This window comes from Canis aureus, chromosome 6, assembly GCF_053574225.1.
Source record: "Canis aureus isolate CA01 chromosome 6, VMU_Caureus_v.1.0, whole genome shotgun sequence".
NCBI lineage: Eukaryota > Metazoa > Chordata > Mammalia > Carnivora > Canidae > Canis > Canis aureus.
The window spans coordinates 32,112,420-32,137,157 of NC_135616.1; the positions used below are offsets into that span (position 1 = coordinate 32,112,420).

General features: G+C 37.4%; 1 protein-coding gene across 23 annotated transcripts in view; it reads right to left on the minus strand.

Annotated features, from left to right (window-relative positions):
* LOC144315677 (uncharacterized) overlaps nt 1-24,738 on the minus strand; it is a 118,519-nt gene that overhangs the window by 74,050 nt on the left and 19,731 nt on the right. For 19 of the 23 annotated variants that reach the window (XR_013381443.1, XR_013381437.1, XR_013381431.1 and 16 more), the window contains 4 exons: nt 17,869-18,021; nt 4,023-4,219; nt 2,971-3,084; nt 1,130-1,199 (listed from right to left, as the gene is read on the minus strand). The exons of 2 other annotated variants lie outside the window; for them this stretch is intronic. The gene's annotated coding sequence lies outside the window, so the exon portion shown is untranslated. The remainder of the gene's footprint in view (nt 1-1,129; nt 1,200-2,970; nt 3,085-4,022; nt 4,220-17,868; nt 18,022-24,738) is intronic. 2 more of the 23 variants (XR_013381440.1, XM_077900596.1) reach the window with 1 other exon arrangement.

Sequence of the window (24,738 nt, forward strand, 5' to 3'; positions counted from 1 at the left end):
AATTGGATACAGTTTCAAGCTACCCTAAAATTTATTATTTATTTTAATCCCAGGTGTCTTTGAAGAACAACCAGGTAAAGAAGGATTTTATGTGTAGCTACTCACAAAATACCTTTGATGATTCCTTCCAAAAGCAAGATATTTTCTAAAACATCTTCAAACCCAAACATGTCCCAGTTTCCTAAATTACCCAGGAATGATTCTTTTGTTGGCTCTTTCTTGATCATGTGCATTAAAGGCAAAAAGATAAAACATGCTCTCAAGCATTGCATAGTGGATAATTATATTTTTAAGGAGCTTCAGTTACATTATTTTAGCATCTGTGTAATTAAACCAAAGTGCGATTCTCAATTAGCAGGTTTTCCTTTTGTCTCTGGGATATAATATCTTCATGGATAGGAAAGTGTTTCCCCTCTTTGAGTAGCTATATTTATGTCCATTAAACCAAGAGAAGTGTGGTACAGGCTTTAATGAAGAAGTCTATCCATAAGGCAGTGAAGCTGAGGGGAAACGTCAGGGTTGCCCATCAACCCCTGTTGAGCACTGCAAAGTAATAACGCTTTTTGCAGAGAGACTGACAGCAAATAGCAAAGGTGTGAAATGAGAGATGAGATTTTCTTTGGAGCTTGTCCAGATTGTGATAGTTTTCTAACCTGCCTCTCCCCCACCCCCCACTAGCTTTTCCCCATCTGTAGACACTGGCCTGCCAGCCATCAGTGTTATTCCCCAAGAGCATCCCTGATGATTAAACACCTGTGGCAAGCAGAGCCTCCTGGGTTTCTGTCACATTTGGCTGAAATTTCCTTTTGGTCATGGCAGAAAATTAAAGTCTAAATTTCAATACTAACCAAATAATCCGCCATGATTATGGAAAACATAACATTATATTTACATCAGCTTGCATCCATTCAGTCTGATACCTGTGGTTTTTATTGGGAAATTATTGTATTCAGGATACACCTCTTCACTAATAAATGGTTTTGAAGCAGCTGAAAAACTTGTTGGAGATATGGCTTATGAGAAATGTCACAGCATAGATTTCAGGGAGTTATTGTCCCCAGCCTTATCAATAACTAAACTAGTCATTATTTGAGGCAGGTGATTCTATTGCAGAATTTCTTGTACACACCTGTATTTTTTTCTTGTTTTGGTGAAGGGGAAGTAGTGCTCAACATTCCTGTAGCTTGAGATGAATAATGCTGTGTGAATTCCAAAATGGAAAAAAATGAATCAGAAAATTATTCCATTTCAGCTTGTTTTCAGATTGAAGTTTATACCCCTCACTCTGTGAATGAGCTCAGAAAGGTGACTTATTACAAATTTTTCCAAAGAATTCTACATAGAATGTTAATATTTCAAAACATTCTTTAAAAAAACAAAGTTCAAAAAAAAAAAAAGTTCCATGAGAAAATAGCACATGGGCTTTTGTATATTAAAGACAGAAAACTGAGAAGTCCAATGTGCTTAACTGTGTTTAAGCCATGCTTTTCAAACTTATTTGGACTTCAGAAAAAAATACATGCACGCATATTTTTTAAATTATTGACTGAAAAATACGTTTGGTGAATCTTATCGTGAATTCTATTAGACATGAGATTCTTGGTATCAGAACTTGTTTCCTGGTAAAGCCAAGTATCCATAAAAAATTAAACCATTTACATTCGATTATTAGCACTTCCATGGCAATTATTTCTTTAAATTCTCTCTACAAGAGACCTGAGTTCATGGGACATGAGAAGGTGAGTGTGGAGTGAGGTGTGCAATTCCTTTCTGAATTGCAAACACAAGGAATTAGAGCCAGGGTCTGGCAGAGATATGGAATAAAAATGGCAGCAATAAAAAATTTACTCCCTTCTCTTTCCAACTCCCATGTGGAAGTGTATGTGGAAAAAGAAGAGGCAGAAATACAAATAAAATGTTCTCCATTAGGCTGCCAACTTCCATCCACCTGGCTTACCCTTTGTAATTATTGAACACCTACCATATTCTAGACATTTTGCTTGGCACTTGAATATAAAAGCAAATTAAGATAAGACCTCTTCCCTTAGTCAAGAAAGAAAATAATTAAAATTTATAACTAAACTCTAGTCCATGTTTTCTAGGATTCTCTCACCTTCCACAAAATAAAATACCAATAGAGTGACATTAATAAACATTTCTTCTCTCTGTTTCTGTTTCTGATCCTACCATCTATTTCAGAATCTCTAATTTTCTTTTATTCATTCCTTCAAAAAAAGATTAAAAATGATTTCTCACAACAACTGAGCATAAATCTGTTGAATTATGCACCATATTAAAAGGACACTAAGCATTATCCCCATGACTATAGAAGATCTGAAGGAGACTAAGCAAATTGGGCAAGAATGCTGAATTTGTTTATCAATTCATAAATGCATTTATTTATTAAAAAGCTATTCATGAAGTTCCACTTTGTGTAACCATGAGCACCCTGTGTTCTCAGTACTAAGGAAGACCGCACAGTTAGCTTCACCATTAGCTGGTCCTGAAGAGGCTTATAGTTGAGAATCATAGATAGATGGGCAGGTGAGCTTAGTCAAAAGTGTTCTTCCTATGAACCCTACCTAGTTCACTTGATCTAAACTGTCAGCTCAAGTTTGTTCAAGCAGTAACATAATGAATTTTAAACCATTTGTTAGCTTAATGTGGGTAGAATCCCCTAACAGGCAAAACATACAAGAAGAGTCCAAAAAGTAAACAGACACAGTCATGTAAACTGTGTAGACTTGGAGGTCACCTTTAGTAAATTTTTACCTTTAGCAAAAATTAGCAAACAGACAATTACTATTTCAAATCTTACCCTTTGCAATGTGCCATGCAGGAATCATGAGTGATCTCAAAAAGTATAACTCTGAATTCCCAAAATTAAATTTTAGTTGCAGGGCTAAGAAAATAAGCACAGATACAGAAACAAGCAAACAAATGCCCTAGTTCAGCACTCAAAGTACAGACCTGGAGTCAGGTTAACCACAACCATCGGAATCAAAAGGAGGAAGAGACTTCTGGGAGCTAGAGACATCAGAAATAGTGGTGGTGGGTTGTAAGCTGGAACTTGAAAAATGAAGCCTACATAGAAAGAAAATTGCAGCATTTGATTAAGAATATTTGACCAGCCATAACAAAATTGCCATATTCAAGGTGATTTGCATTTCTTGACTGTAAATCACTGTGGGACTTCCAAGGGGCATTGAGAAAAACTTGGGACCTTCTTCATAGCCACCCATTACCCTCATTCCAGAAGCAGCCAAGTGAATCTCCAGGGAAAAGACTTTAATTTGGTCCCTGTATCAATCAAGACTGGTCATGCTGGGAATAAAACCAGGGTGACCTCATCCTCCACTTCCTTCCAGTCCCCACTAAAGTACTTGACCAGGTGTCTAGCAACAGCAAAAGGGTAGAGAGAGAAAAGACAGGACAGTGAATCCAGTCCCCTTACCTCCTTCTCCTCTGTTCAGTGTCAGCATTTTTTATCTCCAAAGGAACTTTATTCCTTTTTAAGAGTAGCCTCAAAATCACTGCTAATTTCCTACAAGGAAACTGTTCTTTGAAATACATCATATACCATTTTCTACCCTCCTCCCCACTTCCCCATTTTTGTAATGCTGGCAATGCATTGGCTGTGAACATTTAAGTGTAGTTGCTTTTGAATGCTGCAAGGTAAATGCAGAAAATGACAGCTTAAATGGAATCATTAAAGCAGATGTAGGTAATATCTGAATGCTACCAAGCCTTCTTTGCAAGGCAATAAAGTCTTTATTTTCGGTTCTGATGCCTTGCACCTTTTCAAGGCAGCTGACAACCTATCATTTCTTACTTTTTTCCCCCCATTTCCAGCATGAACGCAGGGGCCTCATTTCTATCTTGAGTTACAACCTGTTGATTGGTGGAAAAGGGAAGAAATGTATACAGTTCCACCCCAAGCAGTTATTTCTGGCAGTGCAGCACTGCGCCCTGTCAGCTCAGTCAAAGACATTAGTGTGAGAAAGTCACAACAAAATTGCTACCTGTCCACGTACTGGGTGCACCACCAAGTGCAAGTTTCAGAGTAGCGCTAGGACAGACCCAAGACACCACATCCTGGTTTTGAAGAGGCCAGACTTGCATAGGACTATTTAGCATTTCTTTAAGTTTATATTTCTCCACATAGTTTTCATCGTACTTTCCTAGTCTTCTTATGAAGAAAGCAGCTGGATGTTGCTATCTGCAATAAGGACAGGGAAATGCAAACTTACACTGACTTTTAGAAATACAGTAACAATGGTTTACTGCAATGTTAGGTATCCAGAACATGGTACTGGAGTTTGGTTTTGCTTTTGTTTACATTTTTTTATTTTTCTAAACATTTATATAGCACTTTGTACCAGGCACTTTCTAAGTTCCTTTTGGATATTAACTCATTTAACTCTTTTAACAACTCCCTAAGATTAATACTATTAATATCCCCTATTTTATAAATGAGGAAACTTGAGGCACAATGTCACAGGGGTAGACGTAATGGTGGAGTTAAAACCCAAATCAGGCCTTATGTCTCCAGAGTCCAAGCTCTCAACTCCTTCACTATGTGTCTTTCAGCACACCAGGAACTTATACTACAAAAGAATGAGAAATAAACCTAGCACTTTGATTCTGGGGCTGCTGACTCACCCACTCACCCAACCGGTCACTGAACAAACCTTACTGAGCAATCAGTACCAGCATAGGGCTATATTCAGTGTTTGGGGCATCCAAAGAAATATGACAAATACAATCAATCTTCATTATTCATGGATTCCACATTTGCAAATTCACCTACTGCTAAAATTGATTTGTAATCCCAAAATCAATACTCCCTAGCTTTTGGGTAATTTGCGGACATGCATGGACATGCCCAGGGCAGTGAAAAATTCAAGACTCCAATCTGCATTTCCCAGATGAGGTCAAATAAAACAAAGCTCTGCCATCTTGTCCCAGCTCTCATACAGAAATGACCAGAGGATGGAGACAGTAGGAAGCAACACAGTGTAGTGCAAGAAGCTTCAGCTCTGGAGCCAGTGGATGGAGTTTGAATCACAACTCTGGCACCTATTAATAGTGGTCTTAAACAAGTCTTTTAACATTTCTGATCAATTTCCCCTAGGAACTGTGGTTCAATATTTGCTAAATCACAGTTTGGGTGACTTTATGAAATAAAAAGAATCATAATAATCTCCTGCATTCAAGTGCTTACATCCTAAGTGAGAGGAAAAAGGCAAAGATATATCAGAAATTATTTAGGTAACCAGAAATATGTGCAGTATGTAAAAGGGCAAAATCACTGAGTGGCAGTACATACTTTTAAAGCCTAAAGTAGGCAAGATGAAATGGTCAGTGTGGCGGCTGTCAGGGAGAAGATGGAATTTGGGACCTGCAGTAACAAAAACACAGACAGAAAAAAATATCTCTGGCCTTGGATTTTTTCCATGATTTTGGCTTTTATTAACTATATAATAAGACCCCTTTAGATGCTGGCTACTATCCTATTGACTAAATTAATTGAAGACTTAGTTGCAGAAATTTCAGATTTTCTCTCATATCTTTATAATGAAGTAAGGTGACCTTGAATCCTTAATTAAAATGATTCAATTGTCAAAGAAGTGAACCACTGGGCACATCTGCTGGTAACTTGTAAAAATCACAGCTATACCCTCAAAAACCTTCATGAAAAGGCAGATGCTGTATCTCCTCTTTAGGTCATCTTGACAAAGTTATATCTATGGGCTTGACAATCGCATTCATGGGGACACACAAGGAGAAATGCTGCCTGCCCCCTGCCCACAGGAAGATGAATCATAGTCTTGAGAGAATCTGGAGAGGGCAGGAGAGGCCCTTGGTCCCTATGCTTTGTTTTAGCTGGTTACAACTACCATCAGATAGGGTTGAAATTGTAAAGTGTGTCTTTCAACTAGGTTCCTCCCTTCTCTCATCTACTTAGCTTAGAGACAGTGGAAATGTTTAAAATGTGTACTTTTAACACAAAAATAAAATGTTATGCAATATTTGGTTGTCCTTGCTGCTAGGTATAAACAATCATAAAAGAGACACATGGGAGAACTGCCACTGGATCAATAAGCTATGGTTTTAGTAAACCAATAGTCTTTGGGCATTGTATACATAGAAAAGTAGGCAGGGACTAGATTGGAGGACTAGCCTGAGTAGGCACGGAAGAACCAGCATATTGGAAACAAGTGTGATGTAACTAGATAAACCTGAAATTAACATGTCATGTTCTGAGCTTGATGAGATGAGGAATAATGTAAAGTGGGGATGAGCTTAGAGTATAAAGTTAAAAGGCTTTGTGAAAAGTGTATAGGACCTGTACCAATTCTGAAGATGAATGTAATTATTGTGCCAAGTTGAAAATGCACTGCCAGGTTACTATAGGTGTCCCTTTCTTTCTTTGACCTTTCTAATCTGTTCCACATAGGACATTTACTTATAAGATATTAACTTCTCTGTCCAGAAAAATTTATTATGCTTTATTTTTCTTTCCAAAACATATGAAATGCTTGGGTGTGACTATTCCACTGAAGAAAGAGTCATCATACTGGCTCATGATATTGATAACTCAAAGTACTCCCTAAATCACTTTGACCATAATGTGATGAATATTTCAAGCAAGAAGCATACACACACACACACACACACACACACACACACGTACACACAAAAAGAAGGAAAAAGAGTGAGATGGGGTGTGTGTGCTCACACTTGCACATGCATGCATGGAGGTCATCTAATTGTTTTAATTCTTTAGTCAGTTGGTTAACATCGATTTTTTTTTTAATATACTGCTATCGAGTACATAAAATAACATATGTGCACAGGGATATGATTCTGACAGAGTAACCATAATAGAAAATGAGGAGACCTACTGGTAAAACATTATGTCCAAAACAACAAATCAGAGTCAGAATGCAATTACTGTTTCCACACCATGTACAGTGGGCCCATTCTCCAGCAGCCAACCAAAAGCACCACATCATTATCTCCCCTGCTCACTTAGACACCAGGTATTAGCATCACACCTTACAATTCTGGAGAGTAAACCAATTAAGGTACAATTTTAAAAAGGTATTCATAAATATTGTACCAGGGTGGTAGTGACACATCTAAATATTTTAAAAAATAGGATATGGATTCCAAAAACAGGTAATCCATCTTAGGAGAAGAGGTTCCATGGAGCGACTTCTGCATTATGAATAAATACGCATAATCAAAACAGTAGCCCAGCTCAAATCTCTCTCCTACTCATTTGATATACCTCTCCATGTCATAACCATTTTCATATAAACAACACAACAGTATAACATCTGCATTGCTAAATAACACTACTATGTTCTAATTTCTTTGGAATGGCATGAATAAAATCTTTCTACTCCTGTTTATTAGAATTTATTGATGACAATCCTTTGTAAAGTAGCAGAAGGTATAATTAATCCTGGTACAACCCTAAGTTGGATATACAAACTCAATAGGGTTTACTTTTGACTTCAAATGATCTATCACTTGACAATGTGGAAGGGAGGCAGCAGGAGGAGGATATGAGCCTCCATAACTTCACTCTAAACTGCTGCGGTGCTACCCCACTCAGTTAATGTCATACACACACACTGTCAGCTATATAATACAATTGTACTTTTCTTTATTTCATGTAGATGTTTGGATACAATTTTCTGTAGGGGGGGAAAAACAGTGTTTCAAGGTTTGGGCAGGAATTTTACTAAAACCAATATTTAGAAATCTCTCTAACTCATCATAGGGATCCCACCATTACTCCTACTACATTCAATTCTCTTTGCTCAGGACATCTGCTAGGTTGGAATATGGATGATTTCACAGTTATAGGAAATGAAAATTAATGCAGCATTTCGGTAATTCCCCCACATAGGCTGCTTATATATGCACAAATCTCATCAACAAAAGAAATTATATAATTATGTTAAAGGTACAGTATGTGATACACCTGTAGCTTGTCTTACTGAGGAATGTGGTTGCTCTGAAGAAGGAAGAAGCAAAGAGGGAAGTTGTCATTCTAGGTTTAATTCTGATCAATAAAAAAAATAAACTAATAGTTTAGAAATAAAGCAGGAGAGAAAGTGATCGTGTCAACCTGGATTTCATGACATTAAAGAGAGGAGCACTTAGATATGTATATTTGAAAAGAAAATGTAATGTCAAGGAAAATAGAGATAAGGTGCCCTAGTGAGTGCTTTTTAAAGGGAGTAAGACTCACAAGAGGTGGAAGTGTCTTTAAATTGCAATTTATTATGTCTTTGAAAATTATCTCAATTTTCAAGGCAGGCAAGACGTAACATGCAGGAAAAAGGTGTAGCAGTAATGATGCCTCTGATAAGAGCAGATTACAAAGATAGAAGGAGGGGTACATTTCAACTCGCTAAAAACTGAGCTATCAAAGAATAAAATGGGCTGTCTCAGAAAGTGCAGAGGGAAGAAAAGAGAAGTGGTCTATATTATCTGTAAGCAGTTTCTCTCCACTCGAAAACTCTATTATTCTGTGTTATGGAAATAGATTTTCATTCATTAAAAAAGTGTTTTTAGACAGTGATGATAAACAATAATAATTTACATACGGGAATAGTGCCTTGGGATTTACAAAGTGCTATGATGTGCATATCAATTCTCACCATAGTCACCAGAGATCACCACCTCCAGATTATAAATAGCTGATTGAGCCCAATAGAGATTAATCTGTGGTCTTAGGATATCACATTTGCAGGACTCAGGGCAAGAGTGCAACTGAAGGCCCACATACCTTATGCCCAAATAATATTTAAAAGTTATAAACCAAGCAATACACAGTTAAAGCTCTGTATTCAACTCCCTTGGAAAATGTATATTCAAGCCACAATGTCAAAAACATATATACTTTTTTATGACTAAAATTTGGCAAAATATAAAAGATGGCTGAATTTAATTATTATGAATAATTACAATTACAGATCTGAATGTTCTATGGATGGCCCTGTGGATATTTTAAAATATGTTACTAATTCATAAGTTATATATTTATTCCATCCAATGTATTTTCTTGACTTCATTTTAATAAAATTACAAATTATGCTATTACCAATATTTTCACATAATTTGGATTTTGAACATAATGATCTATATATTTTAAATGTAATTACAATCAAAGTATATACATTTTAATGTACTTTGACAAAATGTAAATACAACATAAAAATATTTTTAAAAGTTTTCTCCTAAAGTATTAAAAGTTAAAAGGTACAATATCAATAATAATTAATGAATAAATTTTTGGAACTATTCTCTTCATAAATTGAATGATTTAATAATTTGAAAATATAGTAAGGTATAGTAAAGATTATTTAAAAATTGAAAATACTCACTATACTAGCTTTCAATGTCCATCTAATTATCAAGGTAAAGAATCAGTATTACTCTTCATGCATGGTACATACAGCTAAAACTGTATATACTAATTTGAAAATAATATATTTAATATTGCAACATTTCCCTAGCCACTATGGCACTTTTTATGTGCCTCCAGAATCATGACAGAGAATCTGAAGAGCCATAAGAAATGGACTCCAGCTCTACTGCAGAAATTGATTATCTCCATGCCTTCTGAGAGAAGACTTGACAAGCTAATTATAATGACTTTTACTTTAACTATATGCTTTCTCTGCTCAAATCCTTCCCATACTCCAAAGCACTGTTTTCTCCTGCTTCCACAGTGTTCAACACAAGCCTCCACAACACTTAGATACAAGTGCTTGGTATTTTGAGGACTTAGAGAAAGAGATGAGGAGAAGACTTCCCTGGGGCTTGAATGGTGTTAGTTGTGAGAGCAGATATTTAGAGTCATGGGTCATGCTGCATCAGACCCCAAGAGATAGAGGCAAACACTTTTAAAGCAATTGATCAATTTTGCATGTATCTGTGATTCGTAGGGCCCTCTCACCACATGGCCTAGGCCAGAAAACTCTGTTTCCCCAAAAGTCATGGAAACCGGGTAAGCCACAAATTAATCTGTGCAAATGTATTGTTAATGAACCAGTGCAACCTCCAGAGGTGGTGAGATCCCCGTGACACATGAAAAAATGCTCAACATCACTTGGCATCAGGGAAATATAAATCAAAAGCACAATGAGATACCACCTCACACCAGTCAGAATGGTTAAAATTAACAAGTCAGGAAATGAAAGATGTTGGTGAGAATGCAAACTGGTACAGCCACTCTGGAAAACAGTATGGAGGTTTCTCAAAAAGTTAAAAATAGAACTACCCTATGACCTAGCAATTGCATTTGTAGGTATGTCCAAAGGATACAAAAACAGTGATTTGAAGGGGCATATGCACTCTATGTTTATAGCAATAATGTCCACAATAGCCAAAATATGGAAAGAGCCCAGATGTCCATCAACAGATGAATGGATAAAGAAAATGTGGCACATATATACAATGGAATATTACTCAGCCATCAAAAAGAATGAAATCTTGCCATTTGCAATGATGTGGATTGAACTAAAGAGTACACGCTAAGTGAAATAAGTCGGTCAGAGAAAGACAAATACCATACTATTTTATTCATATGTGGAAATTAAGAAACAAAAGATGAGCAAAGGGGAAAGGAAGGAAAAACAAAAATAAAAACAGAGAGGGGGAGCAAACCATAAGAGACTCTTAACTACAGGAAACAAAGGGTGGCTGGAGGTGAGGGGGGATGGGGGTAATTGAGAGGTGGGTGTTAAAGAGGACACTTGAGTAATGAGCACTGGGTGTTATATGCAACTGATGAATCACTAAACTACTACCCCTGAAACTCGTAACACACTATGTGTTAACTAAATTGAATTTAAATATTTTTTTCTAAAAATGCACAGAGGTTTTTAACTAAGGTTGAAATACAGGATGTCAAAGGTACCCTGGAGTACTATAATCAAGGAATTGTTTTTTAAAAATTTTTTTCTGGGGATCCCTGGGTGGCTCAGCAGTTTAGAGCCTGGCTTTGGCCCAGGGCTTAATCCTGAAGTCCCAGGATTGAGTCCTGCATCGGGCTCCCGGGATGGAGCCTGCTTCTCCCTCCTCCTATGTCTCTGCCTCTCTCTCTCTCTCTCTCTCTCTCTCTCTCTATGTCTATCATAAATGAATAAATAAATCTTTAAAAAATTTTTTTTTCTATCCCCTCATTGGAGTATATACACTTATTTAATCCATATTAAAACATAATTTGGAGTAAAAGTTCTATTAAATCAATTCCATGGACAATTATAAACTAGCTTAACAGTCAAAATAAGGAAATCTATTATTTTAGTGTACCAGTGAAGTTTGTACATGGAAATGAGGAATTAATTTTCAAGGTCAGATGGCTACATTAGGTTCAGTTTTATGGAGAGGTTCTTCTAATCTATACTTTCTCCATCTACATAGAAATTCCTCTGAACTAAAAGTGAAGTTTCAGAATAAACCTATGTACCTACAGGACCCTTACTTACACAGATAAAAAATAGTTTACAGAAAACTTAACTCTTTAGAGCAGGAAGTCAACCAGGTCATTTTAGAAAGATTTTCAAGAATTGTTAAAGCGAGAAAGTTTTATTATTCTTAGTTGCCCAGAATATGTCACCAAATAAAATCTCTTATTTCCTAAGTTCTAGTGTGACCCAGAGAATAAAAGAAGCAGTACAATGAGGGAAGCAGGGAGACTCTGGAGCCAGATTGCCCGAGTCTGAACCCCAGCATACACTACCCACAGCAGTGTGAGGCTGCACATTACTAAACTTCTCTGCTTCTCCATTTCCTCATCTTTAAAACTGAGGTGATAATAGTGCCAGAAGAGCAGCCACTACACAGATCTAAGAATACTGCTCACATGGCATATATGTTAATGGTACCCTGAAGAAGTGCAGTGCATGTACAGATAAGTTCTACTCAGCTGCCTTGGATAGCTCCTATCTTGCAGGGCTGGAGTGAGAATTACATGAGTTGATCTGCATAAGGCTCTCCAACCAGAGCCTTGTACCTGTGAAATACTCAATGTGCAAAAATTATTGTTACAACATATTTGGCAAAAGAGTGGTGATGAGGAGGAAACAGAGAAAGCAAGAAAAATAAACAAGCAAAAACAGCCTCTTTTCAGACTCAATATCTAGAAGAAAGCTGCTAATTGCTTTTCTAATCTGATGAGTGTCAATTCATGATAAGCATAGAAAAGAATATGTGTTCCATCATGAATGATTCACATTTTCCTCTCAGAATACAGAAATGTAAATCAGTAGGAATCAGAGTGAAAAATCAAATGACCACGTAGTGAAAGGTTTTTTTAAAGCCTAAGTGCAGGACATGGCCCATCTGGAACTCCACAACTTGGGGAGGTGAGTTTGACCGTGACAGCTAATGAGGAAGGATTTATGATCAGTGCCCATCGCCAGCATATTATTCACCAACTGGTGACAGGCCCAACCCTTGACAGTGAAATGAGTGGGGATGATATCAGTCACTCTCTGTCACTCGAGTTGCAAATCTTCTAGTCAGCAGGAGAAACCTAGAAGCTGAAAGGGGAAGGGAAAAGTCGACAGGTTCAGCTGTGGCTGGAGGTGCCTCTGATAGGAGGTCAGAAAAGTGAAATAAAGACAGCCACATTAATTGAGCCAGCAGTGAATGTACGAATCAGTAGAGCCTGTGAACTCTACCACAGGACCTGAAGGGCAACACCAGGAGAAAAGCAAGGGCTGGAGTGTCAGAGAAAACTGGTTTCAAATCCCAGCTCTACCACTTAATAAATGGCCTTGGGCAAGCTACTTAATATCTCTAACCCACCATTTACCCATCCATAAAATAAAGATAATAAAATCCACCTCACAGGGCAGGGTGTAGAGATTTATTAAGATAATGGATAGGACACATCTGGCACAATGTCTGGCAAGTTGAAGGTATTCCGTGAACCTTAATCCCCATTCCAGGAGCTGCCCTAGCGAGCTCACAGCCAAGGGAAGCTGGAGTTGGGGGTATAAAATTAAGTAAGCAGTTACAAGCTAGAGATGAGAATAGTACCTCAGAAGGACACAGTGGAAGTTCCGTAACCCAGCCTGGAGAAGTCAGGTAACAGCAGAAAAAGAGATGCTCAGGGAAGACTCAAGAGGGAAATGTAAGCTATTCAGTTCAAGCTAGCTAGCAGGAGGGACAAAGAACATAAGGCAAATGGCATATGCCAAGGCCTGGATATAAGAGAAATCAATGAGTGGCTGTCCTGGATCTCAGACCTGCCTCAAATTCTTGAAGTCACAGCTCCAAATCCACATAGCCATCTCTTCTTGACTTTTATCTGGCTGATTTCTTTAGTCACTGTTTAATCCACTGTTGAAGAATAATATCCACCTATAATAGAGTATTACAATGACACATATAAGCAAGGCTTAGCCTTCTGGGCTTTGCTAAAGAACAGCAGACTAGGATGACCTGGCTATTGCCGAACAGGAAAATCCCCAAGGTTGCAGCACACTGTGCTGCTACACTTGAAGGATCAGTGCATACCTGCTGCTCTCTTCATTCCCCTACTCAAAAAGCAAACAGATATAAACAAATAAATGCAGCTTGCTCTACAAGTTAACAGAGAAAAGGCGGATATCCTTTAAAGTGCCCAACTTTTGAAGACTCTCCAGCAAGCATAGAGAGAACACTGGGAATTAGTGCTTACTGTAAAGGAACTTTCTCTCAGGCCTCTTCCCATCATCCTCAGTAATTTCTAACAAGGAAGAGCAGCTCTCAATTTGACTGCTAAGAGTCTGAAACATAAAGCCATTCTTTTTCTCACTAAGTGATCAAGGTCACTGTGTGTTACACGTCAATGCCCAAGTATGGGGACAGAGCTCTCACGTGCTAAACCTCAAGGGCAGGGTCTGTTTCTTTGGACCTACTCAGCCATCCTGCATCTTATCAACCTTTCTTACTCTCTACATTGTTAATATGCTAAGCAGGAGTATTTAGGGCCTGCTTCCTAGAAACAGTCCTTCTAGTCTTCTCTAACTTCCTTCATTGCATCTGCTACAACCGGGGCAAGGAAGGAACAGATTGGGAAACATTCTGCATCCAAGTCCACTTGGCAATGCCTGACTATCTGAGATTCAGAGGAGATGATGGAAGCAGCAAAGACTTCCCTGGTCCAAGTCATGTGCAGCTTTCCTGAGCACTGAACTGGAAATTTGGAAATAGTAACACAGGTATCAGCAGAATATATTTTGTCTTGCATTTTTACCATGGTTACTTGTATATATCTATCTTATGCAGTAATTCCAGAGAAAGGAGAGTTTAGAGGTTTAATGAGGCACAAACTGCCCCCATCTCTAACAATGATAAAGACTGAAATGAGATTTATAAAACACAAGATCAAAGTTAAAAACATAGAAATGGAGAAAGTGAAATATAAGGCACCTATTTAAGGAGATTATTTGAAACCCAGAAAGAGGCATGATGACAAACAATATTTTTATGATAAATAATGGGTAGGATATATTAATTTTATGGGTAGTCAGTACATGTATCTTAAAAAATTATGATATCTGGGAATATTCAAAGATTATGCAAAAAATCAATGGGTTAATTAATCAATATCTATTTGGGGATGGCACTATTTTGATACTACTGGGATACTGGAGAATGCAGAAGTAGTTACAATAATGTTTGGATACTTCCTGAATAAAGGTGCTATGCTAGATGTAAGTAATTCAAAAGAAAAAGTCTATGTCCTCAGGTAACATGGTTGGAAACAAATCTGTTTAGAAACAAGAGCATTTCCTCTGAAGTCAATAAACCCTAGTTCAAGTCCAAACAGCAATATCCAAATGTTTCAAATCCTAATGAACTTTAGTTTTCTCAACTTAGAAAGGGGATAATGAAACCTACCTTACTGGGATGCTGTTTCCATTAAAGGAGATAACTTAGGTATGTGACCATTTCTGACACTGCCTGGCTTACAACAAAGGTTCAAAACCATGAGAAATCTCCCCTTTATTTCCTAGGTAGATTGAACTTTATCCATGAAGAAGCTAATGGATAACAGTATGGAACATGGTGAGAACCAGATAAGCAAGCAGCATATTCAGGGCTGTGGATTTTGAGAAGGCCAGTCCATTTGTAGCAGTAAGGAAAAATAATGCAAAATGGTAGAAAGTGATCTAGGATTAAATCAGGAGGGTGTGAAACTCCTGCCCTTTGATCCCAATCTTCCTGTGGGAAGGGAACTAATACCATAGCTCTTAGGGAATGTTGACTCGATTTCAAACTTTTAGAAGGAAGAAATCCACATAATTCACCAGACCTTATGAGCTGAAGACAGTAATCAGCAAGCATGTAATATCTGCCTGCTTTGTGCTGTGGCAAAGAAGGAAGAAGAGGAAGACAGAAAAGAGAAAGAAGGAAGAAGAGGATAAAGAGGGGAAAGAAAAAGAAGTATACAGGAGGAAGGGGAAAGAATGGAAGGGGAAGATGATTAGTGTCACAGACATCACAGCTGCAGTTTGAAAGGGCACATCTGAAATGGGCCTGTTAAATTCAATAGTTTTATAATCATTGCCACAAGATTGAGCTGCTCTGAGAAACACTTTGCTATGATATATGAGCTGGGTGAGGGTGATTAGCTAAGCCTAGATTACACAGCGATTGAGAACTCAACAAAGGTTTAGTCTTTTAAAAGGACAACATTGAGTTTTGGCCAAGGATTTTAAAAATGAATATTCCATGTGGGGAAAAAAATGTTAAATACGATAATGACAGAAGAAAATCTTGCTGTAATTATTCCTCCATATGTTACCACCTTCAAGGGAAAATATATACATATAAAGTGAGAATAATCCCCCATATGGGTTTTCAGATCCATTTTTTTAAAAGTGAGCAATCCTAGGTTCAGAGTGAAGGAGCATTATTAAATGATTGTCAACTGCAAGCCTTGCAGGGGAACAGCCACAGCTCTAGTGTAACACAGAGAAGACCAGGGAAAGGTGATCAGCTTTCCAGATTTATGGCTCATGAAGAGCTGGAAAGCATCATGGATTGCTCAAACTGGATGGGACATTCAGAGGTTATTAGGCCCATTACCCTTCCCCTAGGCCACTTCACTTGCTCTTTCATGACAAAATAACATTTTACATGCAAGGTAGAGCTGGAGGCAGAATGAGTATTATTAATAGGTGATGGGAGCAAGGGGAAATGTGGATGCTTCTTCCACTTAGAATCATGAAAAGTCCAAAATGCATTCTGTCTAGGACATTTCTTCCTCCCCAATAAGTAGGATAGCATCTGATGCATCACAGATACTCAGTGAAGATTTTGTGACAGGAATGAATGAATGAATCCCATGCTGCCTGGAATTTCTCTTCAATATTGTTCTTTGAACTCTCCCAGGAAATTTAGGATTCAACCACCATCATACTGGACCAGAGTTCTAGCCACAGTTTCTTGATCTCCTTCTTTACAATCCAGATTGTCTAATATCTCTTTTGTAAAAAGAGGATTTGTGTGAAATTGTCAATTACTCCAAAGACCAGCTGAAAACAGCTTACTCTGTTACAACTCACAGATAAATTTTAAATCAAAACACTAGCTGAGGGCAGCCCAGGTGGCTCAGTGGTTTAGCGCCTGCCTTCAGCCCAGGGCATGATCCTGGAGACCCGGGATCGAGTCCCACATCAGGCTCCCTGCATGGAGCCTGCTTCTCCCTCTGCCTGTGTCTCTGCCTCTCTCTCTGTCTTTCATGAATGAATAAATAAATAAATAAATAAATAAATAAATAAATAAATAAATAAAATTTTTTGAAAAAAAGAGACTTGTTAAAAAAAAAAACACTAGCTGAACAATAATTCTCTTTGTGGTAAATACAGAGCATAAATATAAAAGCTGCCTATAAGTAATTAATAATTTTACCTCTTCCAATAAACCTTCTTTTATAACACTCACCCACGTAAATTCCTATTAATTCCTAAACTTCTAGAGCAAGTTTTGTCTGTAACATCTATGGAGTAGTTGGATAATTAGTGTCCTGTAATTTTTCTAAATGTTTACAGAGATTTATTTTGATTCCTTGAAAGCATGGGAGCCCTGAAAGAAGGACTACATACTAAGCCTCATTTAAGCCACACAAAATTCTTTGTGTATTTTTGGCAAAGTATGTCATACTTGTCTGTTTGGATGTCATCAATACATTCATATAAAACTTTTGAAAATCAGTCATCCAGACAATCCAATGCCACTTGTTGCTAAACATTTGAGTAACACCGAAGGAGTACCTAGACTGCCTTCAGCAGGCCAGAGTGTGCAGGCTGCTCAGAGCCATTGAAAGGTGAGCAGAATTCTGAAGGCCAAGGACAAAAGAGCCAGAGAAAGGCGAGGAAGTAGACACAGAAGCAGAAGTAGAAGGTGCGACATTCTCAGAAACCCAGAGTTTGGGTTGGGGGGCAAGGTGAAGTGCAACAGAAGAGAAAACAAGAACCTATCATGAAAGACCTAAAAATAAACTAGATTAAACCAATTAGTTGTCTATAATTTAGAAAGATGGAGGCTAAAAGGAGTGAAAACTCAAATCTGCTGTTAAACTACATGCAATATAAACTGATAAAATATTATTTGATATGAAATTCTTAAGAAAATACAGAAAACTCAATGGCATCTCTGACAGATTTTTACCCAAATTTTTGAGCACTAGGGGGAAGCTCACCAACTCCATGTCAACTTGCACCATTTTAGTTGACAGACATTTTTTTTTCTTATTTTGAAATAAAACTGCTTCCTTGGCCAGACTGTTCCCATTTCTGTCTTCAGGGATAGCTAAACATAAATTCACAAAGTAAAAATTACCATGAGCCTTGTGTAAGAAAGATTGTCTCTATCTCTCCATTAGAACTGGAGGTGCTTCTATGGTGAGGCAGGATGCTACCATTTTAACCCCATCGTTTGACTCCACACATAATGCCTTTCATCTACCATGGACTTTTGTTCCAATAGTAAATACTAAAAAAAAAAAAAAAAAAAATCAACAAAGTTAAAATTGAAGAAGGCTAACACTTCACACAATAAAATTAAAAGAAAATCAACTGAAAACCCCATCCTGTTAATAAGTTCCAAACTGCTAAAATTGACCAAGAAAAATTAGACTTAGTAGAAACAATCACCACAAAATAAAATTGACAATGTCCATAAATGCATTATGGAAAAGTGTATTATTGACTAAAAATTGACAGAAGAATCTAATTTTCTTTCCCAAATTTTTATCTGGAGAATATAATCTAGGAAAATTGGATATGGTCGAAATAATTGCCATAAAAGAAAATTCAGACTGGCAGAACCATTATTGCAAGATTTTTTATAGATGACTGAGGAGTTAAATCATTATTATATGCATGGGGAATTGTTCCTGAAGAAAAAAATTTTTTTAAATAGAATTAGAAAAATAAGGTAAAAGTAAATGGCTTAACTGTACTCTACAGAAAACTGACCAAGGCATTAAACTGGTTTTGAGTTCAGTCTCATAAATCTTTCTCAGTGAAAATCTGTTGATTAGAATATATCACTTGGTATAATTCTGATTTACTTACAGAGTTCAAATATCATCACTGCCTAAATGTTGGGGTAAAAATAGCACTGGGTTAATCTACATTGTTTTCCAAACAATAAACTCTACAAATCCTTACCTTTATAGATAGGCTTCTGGCAAAGTTCAGACTATTAAGTGATAAATCCAAAATCTATGTTAAGGTACTATTAGGGTCTTTGTAATCAAATTCTTGTTCAGAAACAAAAAAAAACTGTATTAAAAGGGCATTAATATTGCTTCAAGGTGGCCTCTCTAATGTTCTTATATTTGAGTACCACATATTCAATAAACAAATATTTCCTGTGCTTCTACTTCATGTCAGATCCTGTATTAAATACTAAGGATACAGACTGAGCCAGGCAGACTTGCTCCTGTTCTTGGAGTTGATACATAAGTCTGGTCCACAGAGAAACTCAAAGAGATAACTCTAGGATCATCCAAACTCAGAGTTGTCCTTAAAAGGTTACTGTGAGCTCCCTCCCACCAACTCTTTTGTAAGAACAAAAACTTGAGTGAATGAACATATAAAAAAATCTTGACAAATGAGACTGACATTTGACAGACACTACTTGGGTCAGGCCAGATTTACTTAATGTGATGGTTAATTTTATGTGTCAATTTGACTGAGTTAAGGGATGCCTAGATAGCTGGTAAAACATTTTTTCTGGGTGTGTTTGTGAGAGTGTTTCCAGAAGAAATTAGCACTTAAACGGGTAGGCTTAGTAAAGAAGATAACCCTCACAAGTGCAAGGCCTGGATAAAACAAAAAGGCAGAGTAAAGGCAAATTTTGTTCTGTGCTTGAGCTGAGCTATCTATCTTTTCCTGCCTTTGCACATCTGTACTCATGGCTCTTGGGGGCCTCTAAGCTCAGACCAGGACTTACACCATTGGCTTTCCTAGTTCTCAGTCCTCTAGGTTTGGACTGGAACTAGATCACTCACTTTCTTGAGCCTCAAGCTTGCAGAAGTCATGGGACTTCCCTTCATCTCTCTCTATACATCTATCTACGCATCTAATCTCTTTCTATGTATCTATATAGATATCCCATTGGTTCTGTTTCTCTGGAGAACCCTGAGTAATACACTTACCCCAAGGACAGAGGAGGAAGTAATCATGTTCAGGACCCAGAGCAGAAAGCTCAGCAACAGACATGAAATATAAGGTTTCAGACCCTCAACTAACAGGGTACACAATCATGAGTAGTGATACCTGAGTCAGTGAGAGTCCCATTAGACTCCCAGTTGGAGCAGATGGATACAAAAAAGACCACATGTGGGTCAGATATACACTCAGCAATCATGGATCATGACTACTACACACCATGACTACAGGGTTCAATGTAGGACAATAGAGACACTCAAGCACAGTTTTTCATATATTCCTCTCAGCCTCTAGAATAGTATTGGCTATTCCAAGTACATTTTGAATTCAAAATGGAACTTGAACCATGGAACCAGAACAAGGACCAGTTGTACAAGTATCTCTATTATGCTAACAGGCTGCTACATGGCCTATCCTCAGAAACTGTCAGTGACATAAAGAAATACCCATAACTCTTATTTAATAGAGTCTCATGGGGAAGACTGCCAATCACCTCTCACTATCTATTCTCTCCTTCTTATATGACAGTTGAATTTTCAGCAGGGCAACTGGCCATCTAGCTAGGACTACCTTTCCCAAACATATGGCAAAGTTCTCATCAATGGAATATTAATTCAATTGATGCTGGTAACTTCTGGGTTGTGCCCTCATGAAAAGGGTAAAGTCCCTTCCTGTGGAAGTAATGAAAATACAGACAGCTGGCTTGAAATATGTGGATGAGGAAGACATGCTGTAGGTGAGAGAGGCAAAGAATCTTCCCCAATAATATTGCTCAATCATATGGACTTTTCCTTTCTAGGCATCTTATAGTTTTATGAGCATTTAAAACTTTCAGACCAGCTTGATCCTTTATGCACAGGATAAACTGTTTTCTACATATTTTTAAAAATTTTATTTGGGGCCATTGTTAGAACCCAATTTATATCAAAACAAATTAAGCCACATGTATTTTTTTTTAACAGCAATGGTTATTATACAGGAAGATGGTCTCTGTGTAAGAAAGAACATGGTACAAAATGTCCATATTTGTTATATATTGTAGGTACATCATCTAATAGAGGATCCCAAATGCAGCTTTAGAATTTAACAAACTTCATTGTTTGCATAATTTGCTTGGAATGGACTGTTTTAGTTCATCAGACTTTGATTAACTGAATTATTTTGTGCTTCATAGGGATTACAAATCTTCAGAAAAATAATACATTTTGACCCAGAGATTTTGCTGGATATAATTTAATCTTTAACAAATCAGATAATACTTCACAGCCTTGTTATATCACAGGGCCATGATTTTAAATACCAATACTTGTTATGCTATAATTAGTAGGGTTCAATTTTTTTAAACAATGGAAGAATGATGGAGAACAGAGTTGATCCTACAGGAAGCTTTTACTAAAACTGGTAGTTCATCAAGTACTTATCGAGCAGATATCTGCTGGGTCCCCTATCTAGTTTTACCACTTAATTCCTATACAAACTTGTGCACCCTGTTCACTTTTTTTTTGAACTTCTGATTTTTCAGAACTTCTCCTCCTCCCCAGGTGGAGATTTCTGGACAATAGCCACTCTGGCTTGGAAAGGCTGTGATTCTAAGAATGTGGGGCTGAGGCCACAGAACAATGGATCCTGTCACTGCCTTAACTCACTGCTCTTCCATGGGCACTCATTCTGGAACCAGATGTCTGCAGTTGGAGATATTTCCCCAGAAGCAACATCCTATAGCTGCTCCTCCACAGCTTCTTTCACAAGCTGAGTTGACAGCAGTAATGTTGCCTCAGGGCCCTTCCCATGCTAAGGCTATAAATGGGGTATCTGAACCATCAGCCCTGACTGGACATTATTACCTCCTTGTAATATGTGCACTCTTAGAATAGAGAAACTTTTGAATTCCAAATTCCCTCCCTCTGTTAGAGAAATTGCTTGCCATTAATTCTGCTGACCTCCAAAACAAGTCCTTTCCAGGGTGCCCTGTTTCTTTCCCCACATTCTAAGAGGCCAGAGGTGGTTCTCTGCTCACCCAAGGCTGTGTTCATCTGGCCACAGTAAGAAGACTAAGCAGATTAATTAGATGCTTCAGAAGGGGTGAGAATCCTGCTGCTCAAGATGAAGCAGATTTGTGGGTGAGTTAACCAGACTCCTCTGTTCAGGTTTACGATTAACTTCAGAACTGAATAATGCACATGTTGACATACTGGATCCATCCAGGCCAGAACTCTGCCTTCAAGGGCAGCACTGTGGGGCATGTGGAGGGGCAGTATAACAGTTACATAGTGTAAGAGCATAGTCTGAAGATCAACATTCCTGTGATAATAGTTTACAGAGCTGTAATTCATGAATTAACCCATTCTAGTAAATACATTTACAGTTTTGGAGAATATCATATTGGAATCTCACTCCACAACTTATTAGCTAGGAAAATTTAGGCTAGCTGCTTAATTTCTGGTTCTGCATCTACAAATAAAGATAATGATACTCTCACTAGTTATCTAATAAAAATTGACTGAGTTATTGTATGTAAGAAACTTACAATAGTGTGTTTAGTAGGTATTCATATCGTTTTCATTTTTATAGATAGGAGATAACAATTTCTGAGTCCATGAGCAGGAGAGGCAATATTTAATATAGTGGGCTTTGGAGTCAGAAATGACTTGGAGTTTTACCTCTGATATTTTCTCACTATGAAACTTAAGTCACATTACTTAACCATCAGAGCCTTAATCATTGGAACTGAAAATGAGGATATTAATGGCAACTTTAGAAAGCTGGTGGAGGTATATGTGAAACATAAGGCATGTACTAAGAGATCCATAGCTATGATTACCACTTAGCCTTCTACCTTCCCTCAGGAGAAGCAGTCTGAGCCTCACTATGGAGTAAGTGTGACTCATGAAGGTGGAACTCTTTCCCATACATGCAAGGACAAAAACACTGCTCAGAAGATGTTTGTTAAGATGACATTCACATTCAACAAAGCAGAGTTCTTTTTTCCCTGACTGAAAACAATTTTACAGGTTCTAGTTGTAAAGAGATTTTAGCCATTATTAGAGAATTTTTGTGATTCTCTCAAGGGCTTATTAATGTCAACAAAAAAACTGAAAGGATAACTCAGAACAGTGAAATGGGACTACAGAATAGAAATTAGGGCATTCTATTTCTAGCACAAAGTAGGTAAAAGATAATTCAAACCTAAAGCATATGGTTGATGGGCACAGGTATTACAGTTGTACTAGTGAGTGTCTTCCTTATTCAGATACAATTTCTCTTCCAGCCAGGTTCTTATAAATACCTGCGTATTCTACAAACTGCTGGTTACCGGAGGGGATGAAGGTGGGGGGATATGTAAAATAGGTTATGGAGATTAAGAAATGTACTTGCTGTGATGAGCACCAGGTGATGTATGGAAGTGTTGGATCACTACACTGAACACCTGAAACTAATATTACATTGTATGTCAATTCACTGGAACTTAAAAACTTTAAAATACTATACAGGACTCCAGATTGATATGGAAATACATCTAAGCTATTGTAGCAGATGATTTGTTTTGTTGTTTTTCCTACGTGAAGATAAGAACATCTCGACCCCTCATGCTTTTCTCACAATGTAACTCTACCTTTCTACCTAGAAATGAGGCTATGTTCCCCTCTCTTTGAATTTGGGTAGAATTATGAACTACAGTTTTGAGTGGAAGGGATGCAGTGTGACTTCCCAGGTAAGGTCATAAAAAAAGATATAGCATCCTCCCGGCTCTCTCTGCTTTGGAGTACACTTATTGTGGAGGAAGCCAATGCCAGTCTGTGGGGGAACCTAAACTATACTACACAGAGAGATCAGATGGAGAAGCCCACGTGGAGGGGAACAAAGGCCCCCAACCAATAGCCACATCAACCTTCAGACACAAGACTGAATAAACCTTCATATGATTCCATCTTCCAACTTTCAAGTCCTCTATGCCTCAGACATTGGGAAGTAGAGACCTATCTTCCACACTGCGTTCTTTCTAAATTTCTGACCAATAGAATACATGAACATAATAAATGGTTGTTTTATGCTACTACATTCTGGGGTGATTTATTATGGAACTAAATAGCTGGAACAGATACTTTACATGAAAGATATCAGGTCTCATGGCAATATATACAGTATAATACCATTTATGGAAAAATATCAACCCAAATTATAAATTTATGTGTGAATGTAGAAATATACATGCAGATTACTATAAATATGTATTATGCATTTGTTTTTGTACATGCCTAAGTATAAAGACAATTGTCTAGAGAGACACACAGTACATTGCAAATGTTGCCTCAAAAGATGGGGAAAAGAATGGGACAAAGAGATAAAAAGACTTGAAATTTGCTCTCTATATTTCCAGACTGTTTGAATTTTGTGCCATTAGCATATAATTTAAAGGGAAGAAGGAGGATGAAAGGAAGAAAGTACTAAAAGGAGGAAGGGTACACAAATATCTTTGTCCAGGAACTGAAAATCTAGCTGAATCTGTGAATAAATAAAATATAGATAAGATTTTGGAAAAAAGACTGAGCCTTGATAGAGAATTGGAATCCTGACACCACCACTTATAAGCTATATAAATTTGGACAATTCACTCAATCCTTTCTAAGCCTCAAATTTCCAGACTATAAAATGAGGATAATACTGTATTTTTTTAAGGGTTGTTGAAAGGATAAAATAAGTTGAAGAATGTAAAGCCCCAAATATAATGCCTAAAATATACCATGTTTTCAATAAAGGAGAAAGTTTTCTTCACTGTTCTGCTTGAAAAAACACTCAAGTGAGCAAAAATATAGAAGAGGCAATTCAGGTGACCGAGACAATGTACAAGCTAAATAAAACCTGAGACTAATTTAAGGTGTAGTCAGAGGTTATAAAGTAAAATTCTGAACTGATCATATGCAAATATGTACATATCATTGTAACTGAACCTTTGTTCCCATGCAGCTCAGATACATTCAACCATGGTACCCAGTTGTGCTATGCAAGATGCAATTGTTAGTGCTGCAGGGTG